This window comes from Pleurodeles waltl, chromosome 8 (genome assembly GCF_031143425.1).
Source record: "Pleurodeles waltl isolate 20211129_DDA chromosome 8, aPleWal1.hap1.20221129, whole genome shotgun sequence".
Lineage (NCBI taxonomy): Eukaryota > Metazoa > Chordata > Amphibia > Caudata > Salamandridae > Pleurodeles > Pleurodeles waltl.
In genome coordinates this window covers 1,333,364,064-1,333,386,880 of record NC_090447.1, presented here as the reverse complement: position 1 = coordinate 1,333,386,880, position 22,817 = coordinate 1,333,364,064, and positions in this window count along the sequence as shown.

Genomic DNA, 22,817 nt, shown 5'->3' with positions numbered 1-22,817 from the left:
CGAACCACCTGCCACACCACTGGAGGACCTGGTGGAATCCACACTCCTCCCTGAAGCTGTGACAGGGGTCACAGATATCGACACCTCCGGTCAACCGAGTACCAGCCAAGGTAAGTGCAATGTTGTTGTGTGAACCCAATATGTGCATGCACAAAAGCCCCTTAGGAATTAGCATGTAATGTGAAGAAGTGTGTGAAGTAGTCCAGTCCACATCTGAGAAGCAGCACAACAATGCATTATGGGAGTTGTGGTCCACAAACTAGTACAGACAGTAGCATGACAATGTAAGGAAGCATAGTGACACCTAAGGTAACACAACACACACAACACCATGTAGAGCAGTACCTGTACCTTTATTGCCATTTTCAGACAGATAATGTAACATACAGAACTAACATGCTGCATTGTGTTGTTGCAGGTGGGCCTGGCCCAGCAGCCACACACAGTCCTTGTGTAGGGAAGACGGACACCCAGCAGCCCTCTGACACCAACACCAGTGGGTCCCTCCACATCTCCACTGTGCGCCGCAGGCCCAGGGCACTACCACTGCCAGACCTCAGTGGCGACTCGGATGTGCAGCAGGAGGTGCCAAGCACACGGTCTGCACCAGACAGGCGTGGCCAGATACCGGAGGACAGGGGTCATGCAGCACAATGCAGGAGTGCCACAGTGTCCCAGCAGCAACCACATGAGGCAGGTGAGGGTCCATCCTTGTTCGGGGGACTTGAGGCTGCTATGTTGCAGCAACAGCGCCTGCAAAACAAGCGAATACTGAGTTTGGACCGGAAACTGAGAGTCCACAATAGACACATGATGGGCCTGCATCGGCAACATCACACAGCTGCGTGAGGGACAGATGCAGGCCTCTGAGGACACTAGGGACCTTACTAGTGCAGTGCGTGACCTCTGTCAGGAGCTGCACCACGAAAGGGTGAGCCGACGCAGACATGAACACCGCTTCAGGACAATGTTTGCAAACTACTGCAAGTCCTCAAACAGGATGGCAAACTCCACAGCACTCATCGCCCGTCGCGCTGTGGCGGCCCAAGTGGAGGCGGCACACACCAGCAGGGACGTGGTCCAGGGCCTTGTACAAATCACTAATGTGATTGAACTTGTCATGGGACAGAGATCTGCCACTCCCAGTGAGGTAGCCTTGGGGGACACTGAGGACAGTTCTAGCCTCAGTAGTGTGGCAGTACCTGCAGCAGACACCAGACGGCGCAGTGCCAGGCGCAGCACTGCCACTGAGGGTGACATTCAGGGTGCCAGTGAGTTAACTGGGCACCCGAGTGGTGTGCGTTGGAGGAGGAAGTGACTCTTGCCGCATTGACTCTGGTGTTCCCACTATGACGTAATAGTGCGTGACTCAGTTCTTTTGTTAATTTTAGTTTTTGCCATCACCTGTTTACTTCAGTTATCACCATTCATTACCTGACGTAAGGTAATACATTTCTATCACTACAGGTACAGTTGTCAGTGAAGTTTTGTCATTCATACTCACGTCTGAAATGGTTGTGTGTGATGTCAGCACGCCTTTGCCTTCCCTCTGCTGCACTGGTCCTGTCTGCTGGCTGTAGAGGTGGTATGGGATCGTCATCCTCATCTGATTCAGTGTCACTGATTTCTATAGGTATGCCCCTGGTTGTAGCTATATTGTGCAGGATTGCACAGGTAGCCACTATTCTACATGTGGTTTCTAGACTGTACTGTAGCGCCCCTCCACTCTTGTGGAGGCAACGGAAGAGACTTTTCAGAAGGCCAAAGGTGCTCTCCACCACGTTGCGGGTTGCCCTGTGTGCTGCATTGTATCTCCGTTCTGCTGGTGTTGTGGGATTGAGGCAGGGCGTCATCATGTAGGTGCGCACTGCGTAGGCACTGTCTCCTGGAAGGGACAGAAAGTGTGATGAGTAACTCAGCCATCTGACATGGGTTTGTCATCTATGCGCCAGTGTACAGAGTGACATTACCTAGTATATATCCTTCACCAAACTCCCCAGCTAGCAGTCTTGTGTGAATGCCGCTGTGACGAAATATATATGAATCATGTGTGCTCCCTGGGTACCTGCCCACGAGATCAGTTATGATATAGGAGGCATTGCATATCACCTGTATATTCATGGAATGTTGGTGTTTACGGTTTCGGTACACATACTCTGTGACTGATGGTGGACATATTGCCACATGTGTGCCATCTATGGCACCTAGGACGTAGGGGAACTGTGCTATCTGATAAAACTAAATTTTTGTCTGCTGTATTTCCTGTGGGGTGTGGGGGAATCGGATGTACTGTTGGAGTTTGCTTAGCATGGCGTTGATAAATGCATTGAAAAATCTGGAGAGGGTGCTCTGTGACACCCCCCCAGCCGCTGCTATGACCCCTTGATAGCTCCCTGAGGCGAGTAGGTGTAAGGAGCATAATACCTGCACATGGGTGGGGATACTATGGCCCTCATTCCGACCCTGGCGGTCATAGACCGCCAGGGTCGCGAATGACGGAAGCACCGCCAACAGGCTGGCGGTGCTTCATTCGTCATTCCGACCGCGGCGGTACAGCCGCGGTTGCCCAGCCGGGTCCGGCGGTTTCCCGCTGGAATTCCCCCAGCTGGGAGAATCCTCCAGGGCAGGGCTGCCTTGGGGATTCTGACCCCCTTCCCGCCAGCCTGTTTCTGGCGGTTTTCACCACCAGGAAGAGGCTGGCGGGAACGGGTGTCCTGGGGCCCCTAGGGGCCCCTGCACTGCCCATGCCACGGGCATGGGCAGTGCAGGGGTCACCTAACAGGGCCCCTGCCTGCTTTTCACTGTCTGCCTAGCAGACAGTGAAAAGCGCGACGGGTGCAACTGCACCCGTCGCACACCTGCAACACCACCGGCTCCATTCGGAGCCGGCTTCAATGTTGCAGGCCCCCTTCCCGCTGGCCCAGCGGGAAGGTCGGAATGCCGCCAGCGGTCTTTTGACCGCGGAGCGGTCAAATGGCGGTTCCCACCAGGCGGGCGCGACCGCCGCCCGCCGGGGTCAGAATGACCCCCTATGTGTCCTTAGTGTTCTGGGCTGCAGTAGGGGTTGTAGCTCAGCTATCAGGTCAAGTATCATGGCTGAGTTCAACCTATATCTCTCATATATTTCCTCCTCTGTCAGGTCAAAAAGTGTAATGCGCACTCTGAAAATGCGCTCCTGTCTCCTCCTCCCTCTCCTCAAACCTGCAAAGATCCTCATCCTCCTTGCCATGACGTAGAGTGCAGCCATTGTGGAAAAGAGTCTGAAGCATTCTGGGCCTCTTTATATAGGTTGCACCTGGTTACCACCTGCTTTCACTTAGTGGTATTTTGCATGTGCAAAATGCCATTCTGCGAAAAATCGCTAATTGCGATTTTTTGATGCATCTATTTGCGATTTGGATTTTGCGATTCACATTTTGCACCTCACAATTTCCTACTGGAAATACCGAATCGCAAAATGCGACTCGCAAAACCAGATCGCACCGCAAAAAATCGCAAATTTTGCGATTTCTTATTTTTGGTCTGCGAATGCCTTTCATGCATCGCAGACCACGTTTTTGCACTCGCAAACGGCCGAATTTACAGATTCGCACCGTTTGCGGATGCAAAATTGCTTGATACATCTGGCCCTTTATCTCTTCAAGGTCGAGAGGTGCCTCAAGTGCCTCCATCTGTTCGCCCTCTAAACACGGTAGCTCCACTTCAGCGAGAAATGCGGCGCAGGAATCGTCCCTGGGAGATGCCTCCGAGGCATAGAGCGCCCTGTAATGCCTCGTAAACTCAGCTTGTATCTCCCCAGGGCGCGTGTACCAGTCCCCCCGCCTGCGAGCGGATTTCCACTATCGGTCCCCTCTCACAATCTCAACGGATCAACCTAGCTAATAGTTTACCCACTTTATCGGCCGAAGCATGAGTTCTCGCAGAGTGTGCAGCGTAGTTCAAACATCGCAGGCGCTCGAGCAGCGACAGGTGTTCAGCGCGTATCGCTGTTAACATCAAATTCTCAGTCTGACTGCCAGTTACCTCCCCCTCCGGTCGCAGCAAAACCCGCTCCAACCGGGTCAGGTCGCGTTCTTCGGAATGACGCAGGTTACATTGGGTTCCCAAACAATGCCCCCGGATAAAAACTGAATGCATCCCACTTTACCAAACCCGATGAGGCTGTGCCATCATTGTGCTCAAAATATTCCGGGATCGCAGTGCCTAGTGACGCTCTGAATGCAGCGTCTTCTAACAGTTCCGGCCTCAGCCTCCAGGTAGGAACAGCCGGACGGGAGGACTCCCAACTCACTCTCACAAGCAGCGGGTTATGGTCCGAGTGCGTGCGCCCCAAGTAGTCCGTGCTCACTATTACGGAGGCCAGGTTAGGAGTGCAGAGCATTCTGTCTAAATGCACATGGAGGGAGTGTGGGGCAGAGTAGAAGGAATAAACCCTGTCCTGCGCATGCCGCTGCTGCCATATATCTACCAATTGCCATTGCTGAGTCCAAGTCACCAGACCGCGCGAGGCAATCACCACTGGGGACTTGGGCAACGGAGGAAAGGAGCGGTCCAAGTCTACGTCAAGCACACTGTTGAAGTCCCTACCCAACAGCCATGGGAGGTCGCTCCAGCCCACCAAATGCTGAGACAGGCCATGCAGAAAAGATGTCTGGTCTATGTTTGGAGCATATGTAGAGCCTAGTACAACAGCATGACCTGCCAACCTCCCCCGAACCAGCACAAATCTACCCTGTGGGTCCGCAATCTGCTCCTCTGCTGCAAAGGGAGTGCCAGCTCTGATCCTAATCAGTGCGCCCCTAGCATACACCGAGTGTCCTGTCGCGTACAATTGCCCTCTCCAGCGTCGACGCAACCGGGGGATCTCCAGTCCCACCAGGTGCGTCTCCTGCAAAAACGCCAAATGGACTGAGTGTCTTCTAAGATAGAAATAGATAGCGTATCGCCGCTTGGGAGTGTGTATGCCTCTCACGTTCCAGGTAATCGCTGTATATGAAGACATATCATAGGTAGCAAACCATCCTTCATCTCCCACCTCCCCTCCCCTCCACATAGCACCACCCCAACATTTACCCACACCCAGCCATCGATCGGGTATTCAAAAGACGTCTTCCAGCAGAACCAAAACATAACTAATACCATCAGAGCAGATAGACAACAGGTCACCGCCCAAACCCAACAACGAAAACAGTAGCATGCAACCACACAACCACACATAGGCCCTCATTCCGACCCTGGCGGTTTCGAACCGCCAGGGTGGAGGGCAGAGGAAGCACCGCCAACAGGCTGGCGGTGCTTCCCGGGCCATTCTGTACCGCCGCGGTCAGAAAAGGGGAATCGGCGGTTTCCCGCTGGTTTTTCCCTGGCCCAGGGAATCCTCCATGGCGGCGCTGCTTGCAGCGCCGCCATGGGGATTCCGACCCCCTTCCGGCCAGCCTGCTCCTGGCGGTTTACACCGCCAGGAAGAGGCTGGCAGGAACGGGTGTCGTGGGGCCCCTGGGGGCCCCTGCACTGCCCATGCCACTGGCATGGGCAGTGCAGGGGCCCCCTAACAGGGCCCCACAAAGATTTTCACTGTCTGCTTAGCAGACAGTGAAAATCGCGACGGGTGCCACTGCACCCGTCGCACCCCTGCAAATCCGCCGGCTCCATTCGGAGCCGGCTTCCTCTTTGCAGGGGCTTTCCCGCTGGGCAGGCGGGCGATCTTTTGGAGATCGCCCGCCGGCCCAGCGGGAAAGTTGAAATTACCCCCGCGGTCATTTGACCGCAGTGCGGTCTTTGGGCGGTTTCCGCCCGGTGGGCGCCGCCCGCCGGGGTCGGAGTGACCCCCATAATGTGTCTCCACTAATAGGAGTATGGGGTAGGCCAACCCCACAGAAGCGCAATTCCAATACAAGCCATTCTATCTGGCTATAGCAGATAACAGATCAATAAAGGGGAACATAAAGGGAAGTTCACACCTTTCGTCCGCAAGGGGGTGCAGCGCATGAGGACGAGCACCATGCCATCAGCCATACACACGACCACACAAAGTCAGACACTCACACCCATCAACCAGATCTGCCACCAGTTAATTTCCTTAATCATACTAATGGAAGTCTAGTTAGCCAACATGGGAGTTCCAGCAATGTACAGTTTCTCTATACAACTCAATAATCTTTCAAAAGAGCTTGTCCGCAGTGGCCGGTGTCACAGGAGGACCCCCCATGAGGCTTAACTCCGATAGGCGATCCGGCGTAACGGGTTGGTCACTAGTCGGCTGTGAAAGTTCAGTGTCTGATTCTGACGCCAGCGGGGATGCGCTGATCGCCGCAGCAGAGTGAATCGCTTCCCTTCTCTCTTGTATTAATTGTTCCAAATCTGGCGTGCACGCCACAGGACCAGCACGGGTTTCACCTATCCTCCGGACACGCCTGGTCCGGCTGCGTTTGCCTCGAGGCACTGGCACAGTCCGGTCTGCAACGCCACTCGAGGCCAGTCCGGATGACTCAAGCCACTCCCATGCCGCCTCAGGTGTAGTAAAGAAGTGCGACTTGTTCTCCGCCATGACACGCAGCTTGGCAGGAAATAGCAAAGAGTAATTTAAGCCGAGGGATCTGAGCTTACGCTTCAAAGGTAGGTAGGAGGCCCGGTCTCTCTGTACACCGTATAGTCCGGAAACAGTAAGATCTGCGCACCATCCACCCGAAGAGGCAAGGCGGTCCTTACAGTTCACAGTATAACGTCTCTGTCTGCGTAGTGGAGGAGTCGGATGATAAATGGGCGAGGAGCACTCCCCGGTGGTCTCGACCGCGCAGGAATCCGGTGGGCGCACTCTACAGAAAAGAAAGGAGTAAGTCCGCCCGCTGGTACCAGCCGCCGCAGCCAATTTTCCGAGTAGGCCACTGGATCCTGGCCCTCTGTGCCCTCCGGCAGGCCTACAACTCTAATATTGTTACTCCTGGAGCAACCTTCTGCATCTTCTACTCGACGCTCCAACTCCGCCACCCGGGCCTGCACATCCTCCATTTCTGATTTCAGACGGGAGGCTGTCGGTGTCAGTTCGTCCACTTTTGCCTCAATCTTGCCAGTTTTGTCTGCCAGCTTGCGATGGTCAGCATGTAGCAGGACAAGGTTACTTGCCACCCTGTCTATCTTGGCTTCTAACGACGCACGGGCACGCTCCAGTGAGTCTCCAATGCGCTCCACTGCAGTAAGAACTGCATCTAATTTCTGAGTGTCTTGTACCACCGAGTCCTGTGATCTCCCAGCTCTGGCACTAGAGCGCAAATGCCCCGTCCTGGCCATGCTCCAGGTTACAAGAAGACTCCGTCTGTTCCCTAGTCTCCACTCACCCCCTCGCCGTTCACTGTATCCGTTCCGCACCTTTGACCAGTCTCAGTTGGGGCAAAAGGACCAAGCGGGAGAACCCCCACCCAGGAAGCGCAGCTGAACGCCAGCCAGGACTACTAGCGCCCGCTTCCAACTCGGCGCCACTGGTCCTCAGTTGCAGCTGGCATCGCAGTGAACAACACCAGGCGCTGTCCCCCACGTGGCGCTCTCCTCATTGTTGACAGGTAGCTGGTCGCGAAGGCCTCCATGTACCTTTCTTTTGCACAGAAGCCCAAGATAATGGGACAGGCCGGGCCCGCTTGTCGGGGGCATCAGCTCGCCACCATACGACAGCCCGAGCAGCCCGGCTAACTGCCTCCTCACTTCCAGTCTTCCACCACTCCCTCCGGTCTCGCGGGTCTCATCCACAACTCACAAATTCTCAGCGGGCCAAACAGGCTCCAGGTGGGCACAGGTGTGTATCAGCCGCTCCCCGGGAGCCTGGCAAGGCCCCGATCACTTCCCTCTGGCAGCACTTTTGTTGCACCCTAACATGGAGCTTAGTCCTCCGGAGGGCACCTTCCCACCTCCGTCGCCACAATCAGGGTCCCTTTAAATGCCGCCGGGGTCCCGTCAGTTCCCAGGAGATCCCCGCAGGCCCAGCCTGGGCTTACCCCCAATTCCCAGGGGGGCCCGCACGGACCTCACATCCGTTATGTGCTCCTTGTCCCACGGGGGGTTTCCCTACCTCCCCGGGGAGCAGCTATCGCTGAAGGATCGCACTTCAGGGGTGCTCCAGACCGGGAATCCGGCCCTCGCCGCTTGTGCTGCTCCTTTCCGCGCGGCCGACCCGCCTGCTGCCCAGCCCCGCAGGCCCAGCTCATGTGGATGCGGCTCAGCTCTGAATGTCTGTGATGCTGACACTGGAGCTAATTGAAAAGCTGAGCAACACAGTTTGTATCTGGAGAGGGACTGAAGCTGAAGACTTGAAGGTACTGGACAAGAGTTTCCTTGAAGATGCTCCATTGTAGGTGGACCCAGAGTAGAATTATCATTTTGTAATGTTACCCAAAAGCTATTTGAGATCATGGAATCACTCTCAGATTACTGAATTGTGATCTGAACTGGGGAAACTATCCTGTTAATGTAATGTAATTTAGAATTGTAATTGTCATTATATTTATGTAGCGTTTACTACCCCTGATAGGGTATCAAAGTGCTTTTTGGCGAGTAGCACGATACTCTGGAACCCAAAAGCATTAGTGGTGGATTAGTATAAGGAAATTTGAGTATGGTATTAGTATTAGTATAGGAAGGTATGAGTTAATTTGGGCAGAGGACAAGTGAGTCTGTTTGTTGATTTGATTAGAATAATGGATCGATGGAGGAAGGAAGAATCCAGAAATTTTAATTGATAGATCATAGTAGTAAGTAAGGTTTGTGATGAGTAAAGGAGAGGTGGAGGATGGAAGAGTCTGTAGAAAGGGATTAGGGAGATCATAGTAGTTAAATGGGGTTAGGGATGAGACAAAGGCGAGATTAATGAGGGATAATCTAGGAGGGTTGTTTGGGAGATCGCAGTTGTAAATTGAAGTTTGAGGTGAGCCAGAAGAGGTAGAGGAGGAAAGAGTCTGGGAAGGGTTATTTTGGAGATCATAGTAGTAGAATAGGTTTAGGTGAGTCAGAAAGTGGAGATAGAGAATAGATTGAAAGAGGTCTAGGGTGGTAGTCAGACATAGTAAAGCTTTCAAAATAGTAATTTCTTTCGTCTTGTAGAGTAGGATTGGAGTTGTAAATATATAGATACATGATTACATAATCAAGGGAATACATGTGTAAGGAATATAATATATTGAGTTTTAAAGTTGTATCATATGAACACAGGCTTTCAAGTATTTGAAGTTAATTTATTTATGTGCCTTTATAATAGTTCTTTATCTTTCTGCAATATTTCAATGGTGAAATGCTTGTAGATAAATAGTTAAGATAATACGTGCCTATTGTGATAGATAACAAAACAGAGACTCATAAGCATCTAATCAAGCAACCTATATAGAAACTATGCAATGACATATGAACATGTTAAGTGTAGAATAATAAACACATATAAATACATAGAAACATACACATATACATAATACATACACATATACACACACATACAAATACATACAATCATACATTTAATTGAAGTAAAATATACATTTGTTAAAAAGGCCTAAAGAGTAAGTATATATTTTAAGAAACAAATAGTTATTATATGTATGTGGACAAAAAAAATGCATTCCAGATATATACACATAATCAAACTATAAATTGTTCACATACACAGGGATATGCAGCCCATTGTTGTTTGAGAATGGTGGTTATGTAAGAAAAAGCTGATTCTTGAGTAGTCTTCTGAAGATGAGATAGCTATCCATAATGAATTCCATAGTTTGGCCGCTTAAACAGAGAAAGATGTACCACCTATTGTCTTTTTCTTGTATGGTGGTGTTTTGAAGTGTGGTGCCAATCTTAAGTGTGGTGCGGTGTGGTGGGAGCTGGACTGTTATTTCAGGATAACAAGTGAACCATCAGGATCATTCATTAAGCAACAATAATATAATGTTTCATCATGATATGAATGTATGAGAATTATGAATCAGAGTGATCATTTGTTATATTGGAAAGTCAGACATGCTAACTTAATCAAGAAATGGTTATAAAGAAGGGTTTCACAGATTTGCACATATGGAGAAAGTAAATAATTCCACATAGAATACAATCCAGGTACAAATTTGCAATGTTGCCAGTAAAACATTTTTTCTCAGAAGATCTGGAGGCAAACACCGTTGTATGGATTTTTATTCAAATGTTAATTTCAGAAGATCTGTGGGGAATTCACTCTAAACATAGGGGCCTATTCACAAGCTACATTTTGCAGTATGGATAGTAGGACTGCAGTAGTACTAGTCATGTACTACAAAATGCTATTCAAAAAACTATGTCTGAATGCACCTAGTCATCGAATTTACATACAGGAAATTAATACACATGAGGTACTCCTAATTCAGAATAGGGTAATAATTGAGAATCCATCAAAATGTGATATTCACCCTGGTATAAGTGCCCATCAGGTGTACTATACATGATGTATCTGCCACTGTTGGGGACATCTCCGATTCCCTCATGGTTCCAATATGGTGGTCGGGTTCCATGTCAAAATATTATGAATAGACATATTTGACAATTGTTGTGTCCTACATATTATTCTCAAAAATATCATCCAATTGGGCGTAGGTTTTCTAATGTTAACTTAAGAAATAATATTTAACTTATAATATTTATGTGACAATATTCTGACAGGCATATTATAATACTACATCCTCCCATCTGACATAAAGGCAAATGCATTTCCAAAATGTATCTTGCTATGGAGGTGATTAGGTATAATTATGACATAGGTCATGCCATAAGTCATAACAGAATCATGATTTACCAATCAGCCAATGTGAGAAAATAGGCTGATTGCTAAAGCCCCCTACATTTTTGCCACCATTTTTCACTTTTTGCTGGTGTTTTCCTGACTCTGATGGTGCCCTAGGTACTGCTAACCAGTCCCATGGCCTGTGCTCTGTGTAACATGCGTACGCAAATTAGGCAAATTCTCATTAGCTATGTCAACCTACCTATAAGTCCCTAGTATATGGTAGGGCATGTATGTTTAGGGATCCCAGCATAGGTAGTGCTCCATAGGTGCACTGTTGAGGTGACCAGTGTCAATTTAAAGGCAGGCCTGCCCTGCTGGCTGCTTTTAAACTAAAGTTATATGCAAATTCGACTTTGGAATTAAAAGCAATTCCAAAGTATTAAACTACCTTATTTTTACATATAAGTCACCCCTAAGGTGTGCCCTATGTGCCCCTAAAGTTACGTGCAATGTAAATATAAGAAGGGACCTTAAAGAAATTGTTTTATAAGCCCTGGTGAGGTAAAATAGCCAAATTCGTTTTTCCCTCACTGTAGTGAATGACCTCCATAGGCTAAAATAAGGAGACTTTATTTCGATTACAAAGGCCCCATAAGAGACAGATACTTTGAGTTTGGTATCATATTAATTGTTATAATAAATCCCACAATTTGGGATTAAATATAACTAGTTCAGGTAAAGAGTTTTAAAACTCTACCTGAAAGTTGCCAACTTCGACTCTGTAGTGTCCTTCTCTGATTTGCCAGCCTCTGGCAGCCTGACCAGGCTGCCTTGATGAGGTGTGAAGTGGCCTGGGCTAATCATAAAGGATGTGCCTGAGGGAGGAGGTCTGCCTCAGCAGATGGTGATGCAGGATGGGGGGAGAGCAGCCAAACTGGTCTTCAAAGGCAGGGAAGGACATTTGGAGCAGCTCAGGACCTCCCACACTTCCTTCAACCCCAGACAATTAGGTGCCCTCTTAATTAGATTAGGAGAGGGCAGGAGAGGGGTGTGTTTAGGATTTTTAGCCATATCAGTGGCTAGGCTCAGCCAGATCTAACCTCCAAAAATCAGTTTCAGCCATGATGGATTTGCTCCCTGGGATTGATTTTTGCCACACTTCCCAGGAAGTGGTCATCAAAGGGGGAAGGTGCCTGCCTGTGATTGGATAACCAGGGCCCCCTGATTTCCACCCAGGAGCAAGGATGAATATGACAGAGCTGCACCCACACCTCAGATCTTTACAAGGAACAAGACAAAGAAGAAAGACTGCCCTGCTGGACCCCTGACCGGCACCTGGACACTGCACTCTGAAGGACTGCACCAGCTGCTTAATTGGGCTTCACCAATAAAAGGAATTTGGCCCTCATTACAACCTTGGCGAGCGGCAACCGCCGCCCACCAAGGTTGAACCGCCGGGCGGCCGCCAATGCAACCGCACTCCCGCGGGGTCTATTATGAGATCCCCGCTGGGCCGGCGGGCGGAAACCTGGTTTCCGCCCGCCAGCCCAGTGGGGATCTCGGCCGCTACACAGGAGCCGGCTCCAAATGGAGCCGGCGGTGTTGCGGCTGTGCGACGGGTGCAGTTGCACCCGTCGCGCTTTTCACTGTCTGCACAGCAGACAGTGAAAAGCTCCATGGGGCCGTGGCAGGGGGTCCCACGACTCCCCTTTCCGCCAGCCTTTTCATGGCGGTTCTTTTCGCCATGAAAAGGCTGGCGGGACGGGGACTCGTAATCCCCTGGGCAGCGCTGCAAGCAGGGATTGGGGGGATTTAAACCGCCGGGACCAATGTGGTGGGAAACTGCCGGTCCCGGCGGTGCGACCGCGGCGCTTCCGCCACAGTCGTAATGCCCCTGGAAGCATCGCCAGCCTGTTGGCGGTGCTTCCTCAAAAATAGCCCTGGCGGTCAAAGACCGCCAGAGTTGTAATGACCCCCTTTGTCTGTCTTCTTCTGCTTCAAGAAGGGACTCCCTGTTTGCTACCATTACAAAGGAGCTACCCAGAGTCCCCTGCATCGAGTCCTCTAGGCAGAGCGCAGCTGACCATATTCCAGTTGCCATTTGACGATTCTGACCAGGTGCATTCTGGGAACTGTAGTCCCAGCTCCCAAAGAGCAATTCAGAGCTTCTGGAACCTTGGATCAAGGTGTGGACTCTGCAAGGTCCCACAAAGGACCTCTGGAAGAAGATCCAGAAGTTTGGAGATGTTTGGAGCAACTCCATAAGTTGAAGAGGTGAACTGTGGGAGTTTTAGTCCTAGACCCTAAGAGGCAAACCAGATCCTCTGAACCCTTGGCTGGTGATGTCGACCACTTTCCTAAATCAAGAAACACTTCTGAAAGTAAGTGTGATAGTGTCACCTTGTGAGAGGCCTGAACCCTGGACTTTGTCCCTTTCCAGTGTGACCTTTTTTAACTCTTTGAGCACTAGTTGCTTCTATGCACTAGAAAACATTAATTCCTTAAAAATTCATATCTCCGGTTCCCCTTATCCGATTTTAATAATTTTGGTGTCATTTTAAAGATGAAAAAATAGTCTATTTTTATAAATTGGTGTTGGATTTTTATTGTGTTTTGTGTTTTACTCATTACAGTTTTGTGATTTTTAAATGCCTTACAAGCTCTTTGCCAAGCTACCAAGGGTTGAGCTGGGTTTAATTTATTGAGACCTAACTGGACCTAAGTGGACATTAGTGGCTTATTGCTAAGTGTAGGTACTTACTTGCCCTTACCAATAATCCACTTTCCTACAGCCAACCAGGATTTCTTTACAGCTACAATTACCATTGAGATAGATGCCTGAAAGCCCAGCTAGACTTCTTTTCCATCAGATCAAGCTGAAGACATCCATTACAAAGGTGATTTTATTCCTTCATATTTCAGAACATTCAGTTATTTGTTCCCTTTCCCTGATGCAGCACAACTCACTTTCAGAAACCTAATGCACTGCGTTCCTGACAACGGGGCTATTACGTGACCTTAAAATGAGGACAGATAAAATTACAACAGGAAAACCAGTGTATTTTGACACACTTTTTAAATTTCAGTATGAGAGGAACACAGTACTGGGGCCCACTTTGGCTGGATTCGGCACAGGTTGGGAGCGGTAAAGGAAGATTCAGTGTTGGGAGAATGGCTGGAATTGCATGGGCTGCAAGGGATTGGGAGACCACAGGTAAGTATGGGACACTGATAAAGGGTATTCAAGAATAGTACAGCCAAGACTTTGGCTCCTCCAACCTGGGATACCAGGAGGAGACCCCTAGACACCAATGCAAACCCAACTGAGCAGGAGCTGAGGAAGCAAGCCAGAGAGAGACAAGATACTGGTAGGCACCTTGAACACAATACAGCCACAAGTGGAGGGATGTAGGGGACTAGAGAAGCAGGGGAACCAGAAAATGAGGAAACAACAAACGGAAAGGATGCAAGAACGAGTGCAAACTAGTATAAACAGAGGGCCACCACTAACTAAATGTAGCCAGCCATCAATGTGCCTATAGCACATTGAAACACACTGCCTCACCTTTGCAAAGACTGTTGTTTTGTGAATTTCAGGCCTCTTGACTGCAAATAAATATAAGACCCTGTGGGCAACATCAACAGCCCTTTGAGACAGCTATGCCTGCTTGCGTGGCAGACCTAGGGTAAAAGGCTTCTTGGTCATACATAACTGTCTTGTGATGTGTGGCCAATGAGCATGTTTAATGGAAGCTTTATTTTTTGTTTGGGATATGTAGTACTAAACTGGAGCCCCGAACGGTTTTCAAGCTTATGCTAATTTCTCTACATTCTCCTAGAACCACAACGTTCTAACAAAGCATATTTCTGCCCAGTAAAGGACAATCATTACTTTTAAAGGTGGAAGGACATGAGTATGTCTTCAACAGTGGGTTATTTTTTTTGCTTTGAAACACTTTACTGAACTTTTCGAAAATATTTGTATGTTCAGCAATGTCACAATGAATTATTGGTCTCATAAATACCACTGTGCGTAGGCATATCATTTGAACACTTATGCGAATAATGAGAACAGAAAGGACTACCTAGAAATAAGAGAAGTTCCGAACATTGCAAATGTTTGAATACGTCTTCTCACAAAATTGAATGCATTTTTAGAAGACAATATTTATTTTGGAATATAAACGAGTTGCAATTTAAGATTTGACTTGATGATTTTTGGCATTCAAAGAATCTCCTTTAAGTGAGAAGTATAGTTACATAAAGAACACATTCGGTGAAATAAAATGTGTAGTTATGTTTAGGTCATAGATTCAGTGGAATGGGTATCTTTTTTTATAGATTTTGCTACTTTTGACAAATCTGCACAAACCCTCAGGATTAGGGGTTGACATCGCATGTTTGGTTCACATCCATCAAAGGCGTGAGGGAATCTGAGGTGTCAGAAAGGCAACATTTCTAGGAGGGGGCACACCACGTAAACGATTGTCTCGGTCCCTGCTGCATTTACTTTCCTTTACAAAATGCGGAAGCTGTAGCGATATCCCAATATCCTGGCCCTGCCGGAATGCACTGATTAATTAATAGTTCCTGTGCATGGGAACTCTGGATGAATGGAGTCATGATTGATGATAACTTTGGCTGTACCATTCTGCGCTCCAGGAGTGACATAAAATGTAATCTACAACATATGTAACATGTGCTATAATGTATTGATATTAAGTGGTGCATCAAAATCATATTAATCAAGGTGCACTCGCAAGTAAAAACATGGAAATTTTGTATGCATGTTTTGATAATTACATTAATAGATTTAAATATATTACATGTGTGCATTTATATTCAATGTATTTAGATTACGGTATTACAATCAAAGGTTATATAATTACATTTATTCACCATTTATTATACTTGTGAGGAGAAATGAACATCTAACTGTATTTCGAATGTGCATTGAAATAATTGTTAAGTTGACTCAAGAGAAGGCCTGAAATGTTTTTCTATAGTTAACCTTCAATGTGGAGTTTTGCTTGTGTTGCATTATTCTTTATTTACAGGTGTGTCTGCACAGATCTAAAGTTATTGAAAGACATGGTGTGTATTTGAGATAAAGGGGGTACAGGAGGATATGTTGGCAAAGGTAAGTAGTGCTAACCAACAGATGAAGAAGAGAACTCCCTTGTGTGCCCTGGACCCCAGAGATACCAAAGGTTGTCCTCATGTTTGCTTTATGAGATGAAAGTCTTGGGAGTTGCAAATCCAAACTTCACAGAAGAACTACTGGTGATGATGACATGGATTCTTGAAGATTCTACAAGATCTAAAGTGGTGTTCAGTTAGTTAAGTTAGACAGAACCTTTCTACCTTTTGACTGGAGCAGATTCCCTTGAGACTTAGAGGCAGATTTATGAACAGTGGCGCTGCACATAGTGCAGCACCACTTTTTATGCACCCCTTAGCGCCCCCTAATGCCACCATGGGTGCGGCGTATTTAAAATACGGTGCACCATGGCGAAAATCAGGGGACTACTGTCAAAATTTTTGACCCTAGACCGGCGCTTTGCAGGATTAGCGTAAAAAACGTTGACGCTAATTCTGCAAAGCACCCAGTGGCCCCTTGTAAGCAATGGAAGTCTCCGTTTAACGCCTGCTCTGAACAGACGTTAAAAGTGCTGAAAAAATGGCACAAGGAAATCTGTTCAATTTCCTTGCACCATTTTTTGTCTCCCTAATGGAAGAATGCCCCCTTTGCCTACAGAGCAGAAAGGGTTACAAAGTGGCACAATGCATGCATTGCGCCACTTTGTAAATATGGTGCAGCGCTTTTGGCCTCGTTGGGCCACATTTGCATAAACAAATATGTAGCAAATGGGGCATAAGGAGGCACTGGGGGCTCTTAAACCAGGATGTCATTTAGAGGTCGCCAGGGGTCGCAGCTGTGACCCCTCTCTTGCCCTTTGCAGCCCCTGGCACTGCCTTTTCGACCCCGAGCCTCAGAGGTGGCAAACTCAGTGCCAGGCACACAGTGGCTACACATCCTCACGGATGTCAGTTGGGGCTCCATTCTCTTTGTTTTCTGTAAAAAAAATTATTACACTAATAGTGAATCATAAAATATATTTCACTATTTCACTTCTGTATAAGTATATGTCTGTGAGTGAAAGTGGAGGTCGAAGGGTGTTTGGTGTCACTTCTGCTACTCCTAGCATTTAGGTGAATTGACTCCTATGTTCTTAAATATGCCCCTTAGAGAGGTAAAGATCTCTCTATTCCTAATGTGGCTGTCTTTCCTTCTACCACAGCTTCCTCCCTATTACTCTCCCATCTCTCTGTTTCACACTCCCCTTCTTAACCTTCTTGTGCTCCATCTCTCCCTGGACTCTCCACCTCTTCTGTCAGCCCCCCTTCACTGCTGCTGCCTAATTAGTAATGATTTTGTGTCTGTAAAGGAATGAAGGGTTTGGATGTGCCTGTGTGGTTTATGGTTATGTGTGTGTGTGTAATCATGCCTGGTACTTCTGCATCCCTGTATCTGTTCTTCACAACAGTGGTAGCAATAAGACCTGGATTATATAGTGCATACTCATGAGCACACAGGAAATCTACAAAGACCTGGGACCATGTGTATTTAACTAAATACGCGAGATAACAATTGGAAGAGCAGACAAAGGTGGCAAGCTGAGCAACAAAACCAAATCAGACATCTAATGAGGGCCTGTTTCTGCCTTTATCTGCTCACTGTGCCAAGAGTACATCTTCCGAGGTTGACATCTGGACTTGTAATTTGGTGGCTAGTTTCTCAAGTGCTATTTTACTGTCAGTTTTTTAACTACAATGTATCTTAAGGGCAACCAAGAAGAAAGTGCTGTTTGTGTGAGTGGCTCAAAATTGAACTGTCTCTCCTAAATAGTGACAACCACGTTTCCTGTCCTTTTGTGTTTTCCTCTCTCCCTCCAGTCTCTCCCATTCTTATCAACCCTTCTTTCCTCCTAACACTTTTCGTCCATTGAGCTTCTCTCCCTCTTGTTTTACTACTATCTTCCAACTCTTCACACTCCTTCTGTGGACCCTTCCCCACCACTTATCATTTGTCATGACCCTCCTATGTGACCCCCTTCCATTCTTATCATCCCCATCCTTCACCAATGTCATTCTTTGCCTTCCCTTATTAGGTCAAGCATAAGCATACAAACTCTTGTATACTTTTAAGTAAACTTATGTTGTGAGCTTAAAGCAATTTCATTTGTTGGTTGCAGTGTTCTTTAAAAATCCTTGCTCACTAGTGGCCAGTTCTGCCTCTTTGACCCTCCTTTTTCTCTTTCAGAGCAGGGACTAACTACTGTATATTTCCACTTTTTTTCTTTGTCTGTTGCTTTGATGGACTAATTTATTTCATTGTTGCTCCTGTTACACTGGGGGTGTTTTAGGCTGATTGGTGCTTTTATTTTATTGCAACATTAATCCCTCCCACCTCCTCCCATGTGACTGACATTTAAAAAAAAATAGTATTATTGTTATTTTATACACATGTCCCATTGATACTTTTTTGGTTAATATTAAAAATGAAGAGCAGCGGCTGTGGAGTTGACACTGCGCTTTTGTTCTACCCTGCTCACTCTCCAGACGTTACAAGATAAGCACGCAAGGCAGGTCGGACACATTCCTTCTGTGCCGCTGGTTCAATTTATACAAATTACTTATTTTAGACAAGATCTTGCCTGTAAAGTTTTCACTGGCTCTTTGTCTGCTATTCATGCACACGGACAATTCTTGATCCATTCGTCCACTGTGTTGAGAAACAGTGACGGACGGAAGGGGGCAGAGGAGGCAGGCATTGGACTTTTTTGGATAATATTCAAGTGATTAAAGCTAAGTCTCACACTTAGAAATGTCACTCAGGTCAGCAGGGGTTTCTTCTGTAATAAACATGTTCCCGGTCATGTTGAGCTTGTTTTATCAAGGAGCTTAAATTTGGAGGTGGTGAGAGGCCCGCTGTATTGCAGTGCTCAATACAATTCATGCCATGTGTCTTTCCTCTGACATTCACTGCATGTGTGTATCTCTTTATGCATGCAGTGGGAGTTCCCCTGTGTCAAAGGGCAGAGAACAGAAGACCAGACTGGGCAGAGCACAGTTTATCCAGTGGCTTAAACAGGCATAGTAGTGACATCTACACAAGAAAATGGACGTCTTACAAGGAGTCACTGCCTCATTTAATCTGCTTCAGAAAGAATGAATGCAGTGAAAAGCCTGGACGTGCACTCAAGAGCGGGGCGGTAGATGTGTGATGGAATGGTTTGCATATAGCCTTCCTAGACTTGCCTGTTCATACTGTGTTCCTTGGCTCATTTTCACAATTACCGTAAAAAGTTGTTTTTTTTCCAGTGTGACAGACGAGAGGTTACATTAGAGGGATCTTTTTAATCAGAGACTAATCCAGGATGACGCCTCCTCATATCGAACAACCTGCAGGTCCCTTTTGGCCATAACTCTAGTGCCCATACCGACTGGGTTCTATAGCCCTTTCCGGTTCTGGCAAGCCTGGTGTTAACATGGGCTCAGCCTCGGGTACAAAAAGATAAACTACAGCATCCTGATATCACAGGAAATGTGTAATGCTCATAGGCTGCAGCCATGAGCGCTGGCATTCCAAGGGAACGTTTACTGGAGCAAATGGTTTGCAAGATATGTATAAACAAATGAGGAACAGAGGCTAGAGGATGACATTCCACGTTATCACATGAAGAGGCTTTTGAGGATCTGTTGGCGCATCTCACAAAAACACATGTACCTTTAATCCTTACATTCTGTGGAAGACTTGAGTTATTAAAGCTAAGTGTGTAGTAGGCCAGTGTTTACTCGTGGTCTCCTACACGCTGACAACACAGTTCTATTAACAGCATGCATACCTGTTGTAGTGGATTGTGTGGTATATGACTTGTGGTTGTTCAGCACAGGGGTGAATGTTCTCTTTGTTCTGCTTCTGCCTGATGTCACACATTACATCATATAGAATGTGGAGTGTTCATCTGGGTTTGAGCAGAGCTGAGAGGAGAGCAGTTGTCTTGATCTGTAGTGGATGGAATGCTCCAATAAAGGACCTACAATACTTATTTGGATATCTGCGCTTCTTTTCCACAGATCCTATTTAGTTTTAATGGGAATCAGGAGTTTAGCATACCCTTCTGGCTTGCAGGCCTGTGCCCCATCACTAAGTGATTTTTAACCCTCTTAGCTCATTCTGTCTTAGCCTATGTATTCATTTATTTCAAAATGGCTGCTCTTTTTATAGTTAGTGAAATCTTTTGATTTTATGTTATTAGTGCCACTCTGTGAAGGCATCACTATCAGCGTCAAAGTTAAGTGAGATACATAGGTATTCCCTTCATGTCCCTTTTCCACTTATGTGTAACAGGAACATAACGAACTTTTAGAGGAGATTGTTTATGTAATTGCTGCCCCAAGCATGCCCCGTATCTATTGTTTGGGAACATACCTGCATCGGTGGTCCTTTAAGGTCTATATAAATACATCTCACGCAGACAAGGTTATCAGAGGGATTCCTACCAGATGCTATCGACGCCATCTATGTTGAACGTTACTTTGATGAAGACCAAGCCTTTGTGTCACCATGGAGTCTGATCTAGAGAGCTCATTCCACAGTAACAAGGGTTGGGGGGGGAGCTTCTCATGGACTTGGTACTAGCAGATTAGGTTTAACACACCTAGCTCTCAATTGGTTAGAGATTAGGCTCTCTGTGCTAGGGTTTTAGAGAGATTTTACAGTTCAAGTTTATTGTAAGACGGTGGGGTCTTCATATTCACGACTCTCATCTTTACAAATCTTTTTCTTGCATTGTTCATTATCCTAATCATTGCATCTCATGCATTTTACAGTAGATTGCAGTCTTTTTAATAAACATATTGAAAACTTTCCTGCATTTCCTTCATTGCCTGTGTGTGACGGTGACTTATTACTAACATGAGAAAAGGGTAACTTCTTTTCCACCACGACTCCCCTGAGATATCGCCCTCTGGAATCCATGCATAAAGGCTGGAAGAAATCACCTATTACTGTTTGGGTTTTTGGTGAAGTACTGCTTCTGAGCCAAGAGGGTTGGGTCAACAGTTGCTACTTGTTGGAGGATTGATCTAGTCGCCTACTGTTAGAAATGGGGTCTCTGGTTGGCAGTCAGTTTATACTCTGTCCAAGCAGGGACCCTCACTCTAGTCACGGCAATGGACATGCACACCTAGGATAACCCTTGCTCACCCCCTTGGTAGCTTGGAACAAGCAGTCAGGCTTATCTCAAAGGAAATGTGTAAAGTATTTGTACCAACACACACAGTAGCACAGTGAAAACACTACAAGAGGGACACCATACCAGTTTGGAAAAACAGCCAATATTTAGCAAAATCCAACAAGACCAAAACAACAAAAATCCAATATACACAAGTAAAGTTATGACTTTTACTCCATAGAAAACAATGGAAATGTTGTTACACAAAGTACCAGGTTAATAAAATAAAGCCACACCAGTGAGTGTGCGAGTGAAAAGGCAGCGATGTGTTGATTCCTTACTTGCAAGTGAGGTCATGCATTGTTTCTTATTCGGTCGGTAGGCAATGGTTCGTTTTTCTCTCCCGCAAGAGAGCGATGCATTGATTTCTGGACGGGGCACTTCGGATCTGCACAGGTTCACATTGATTTTGCGATAATACGTGCATAATCCGGCTCAACAGTGATGGCAAACCACTCTGCTTGGGGTTTGTGTTGATTTTAGCAGCCGCAAGCGGGTGTTGTGTCATTTCTCCAGCCGTGATGCAGGTGGTGCTTTGAATTCAGCCGCTAGGCAGGTGGCGTGTCATTTTTACAGCTGCATTCCGGGTGGTGCGTCGGAATTCTTCCCGGACAGCTCCAGTGCGTTGATTTCCACCTTGGTTCCACCAGTTTCACCTTTCAAGGGCCCAGAGACTGGACAGGGCACCACTTGGCATGGTCGGAGTCTCAGCAGAGAGTACAGGTGCAGGCAGAGGAAGTCTTTGACGGCCCTGAGACTTCAAAACAGGATGCAAGCTCAGTCCAATCCTTTGGAGACACTTCACATGCAGGAATATACCATAAAGTCCAGTCTTTGTCCTCTTTCAGGCAGAAGAAGCAACTGCAGTCCAAGCCAGCCAAGCTCAGTTACAGGCAAAGGAGCAGTACTGCTCCTCCAGCTCTTCAGCTCTTCTCCTGGGCAGAGGTGACTCTCGGTTCCAGAAGTAATCTAAAAATCTGGGGGTTTGGGTCCACTACTTATGCCCCTTTCTGCCTTTGAAGTAGGCAAACTTCAAAGGAAAGTCTCTGTTGTTCACAAGATCCTGGCTTGCCCAGGTCTGGCCCCGGACACACACTAGGGGTTTGGAGACTGCATTGTGCGAGGGCAGACACAACCTATTCAGGTGTAAGTGTCAGCTCCTCCTCTACTCTATCCCAGATGGTCCATCAGGATATGCAGGCTACACCCCAGCTCTCTTTGTGTCATCGGCTAGTGGAAATTCAAAAACAGACCAACTGTCAGTTTCACCCAGACAGGGAATACACAAACAGGCAGAGTCACATAATGGTTTAAGCAGGAAAATGCTCACTTTCTAAAAGTGGCATTTTCAAACTGACAATCTAAAAAACAACTTTACCAAAAGTTGTATTTTTAAATTGTGAGTTTAAAGACACCAAACTCCATATCTCTATCTACTCACAATGGGAAACTACACTTAAAATATATTGAAAGGCAGTCCCCATATTAACCTATGAGAGAAATAGGCCTTGCAACAGTGAAAACCAAATTTGGCAGTATTTCACTGTCAGGACAGGTAAAACACATCAGTACATGTTCCACCTTTAACATACACTGCACGCTGCCCATGGGGCTACCTAGGGCCTACCTTAGGGGTGCCTTACCTGTACAGAAAGGGAAGGTTTGGGCCTGGCAAGGGGATACACTTTTCAGGTGGAATTGGCTGTTTAAAACTGCACTCACAGACACTGCAGTGGGAGGACTGAGCCATGTTCCCATGGCTACTCATGTGGGTGTCACAACCAGTACTGCAG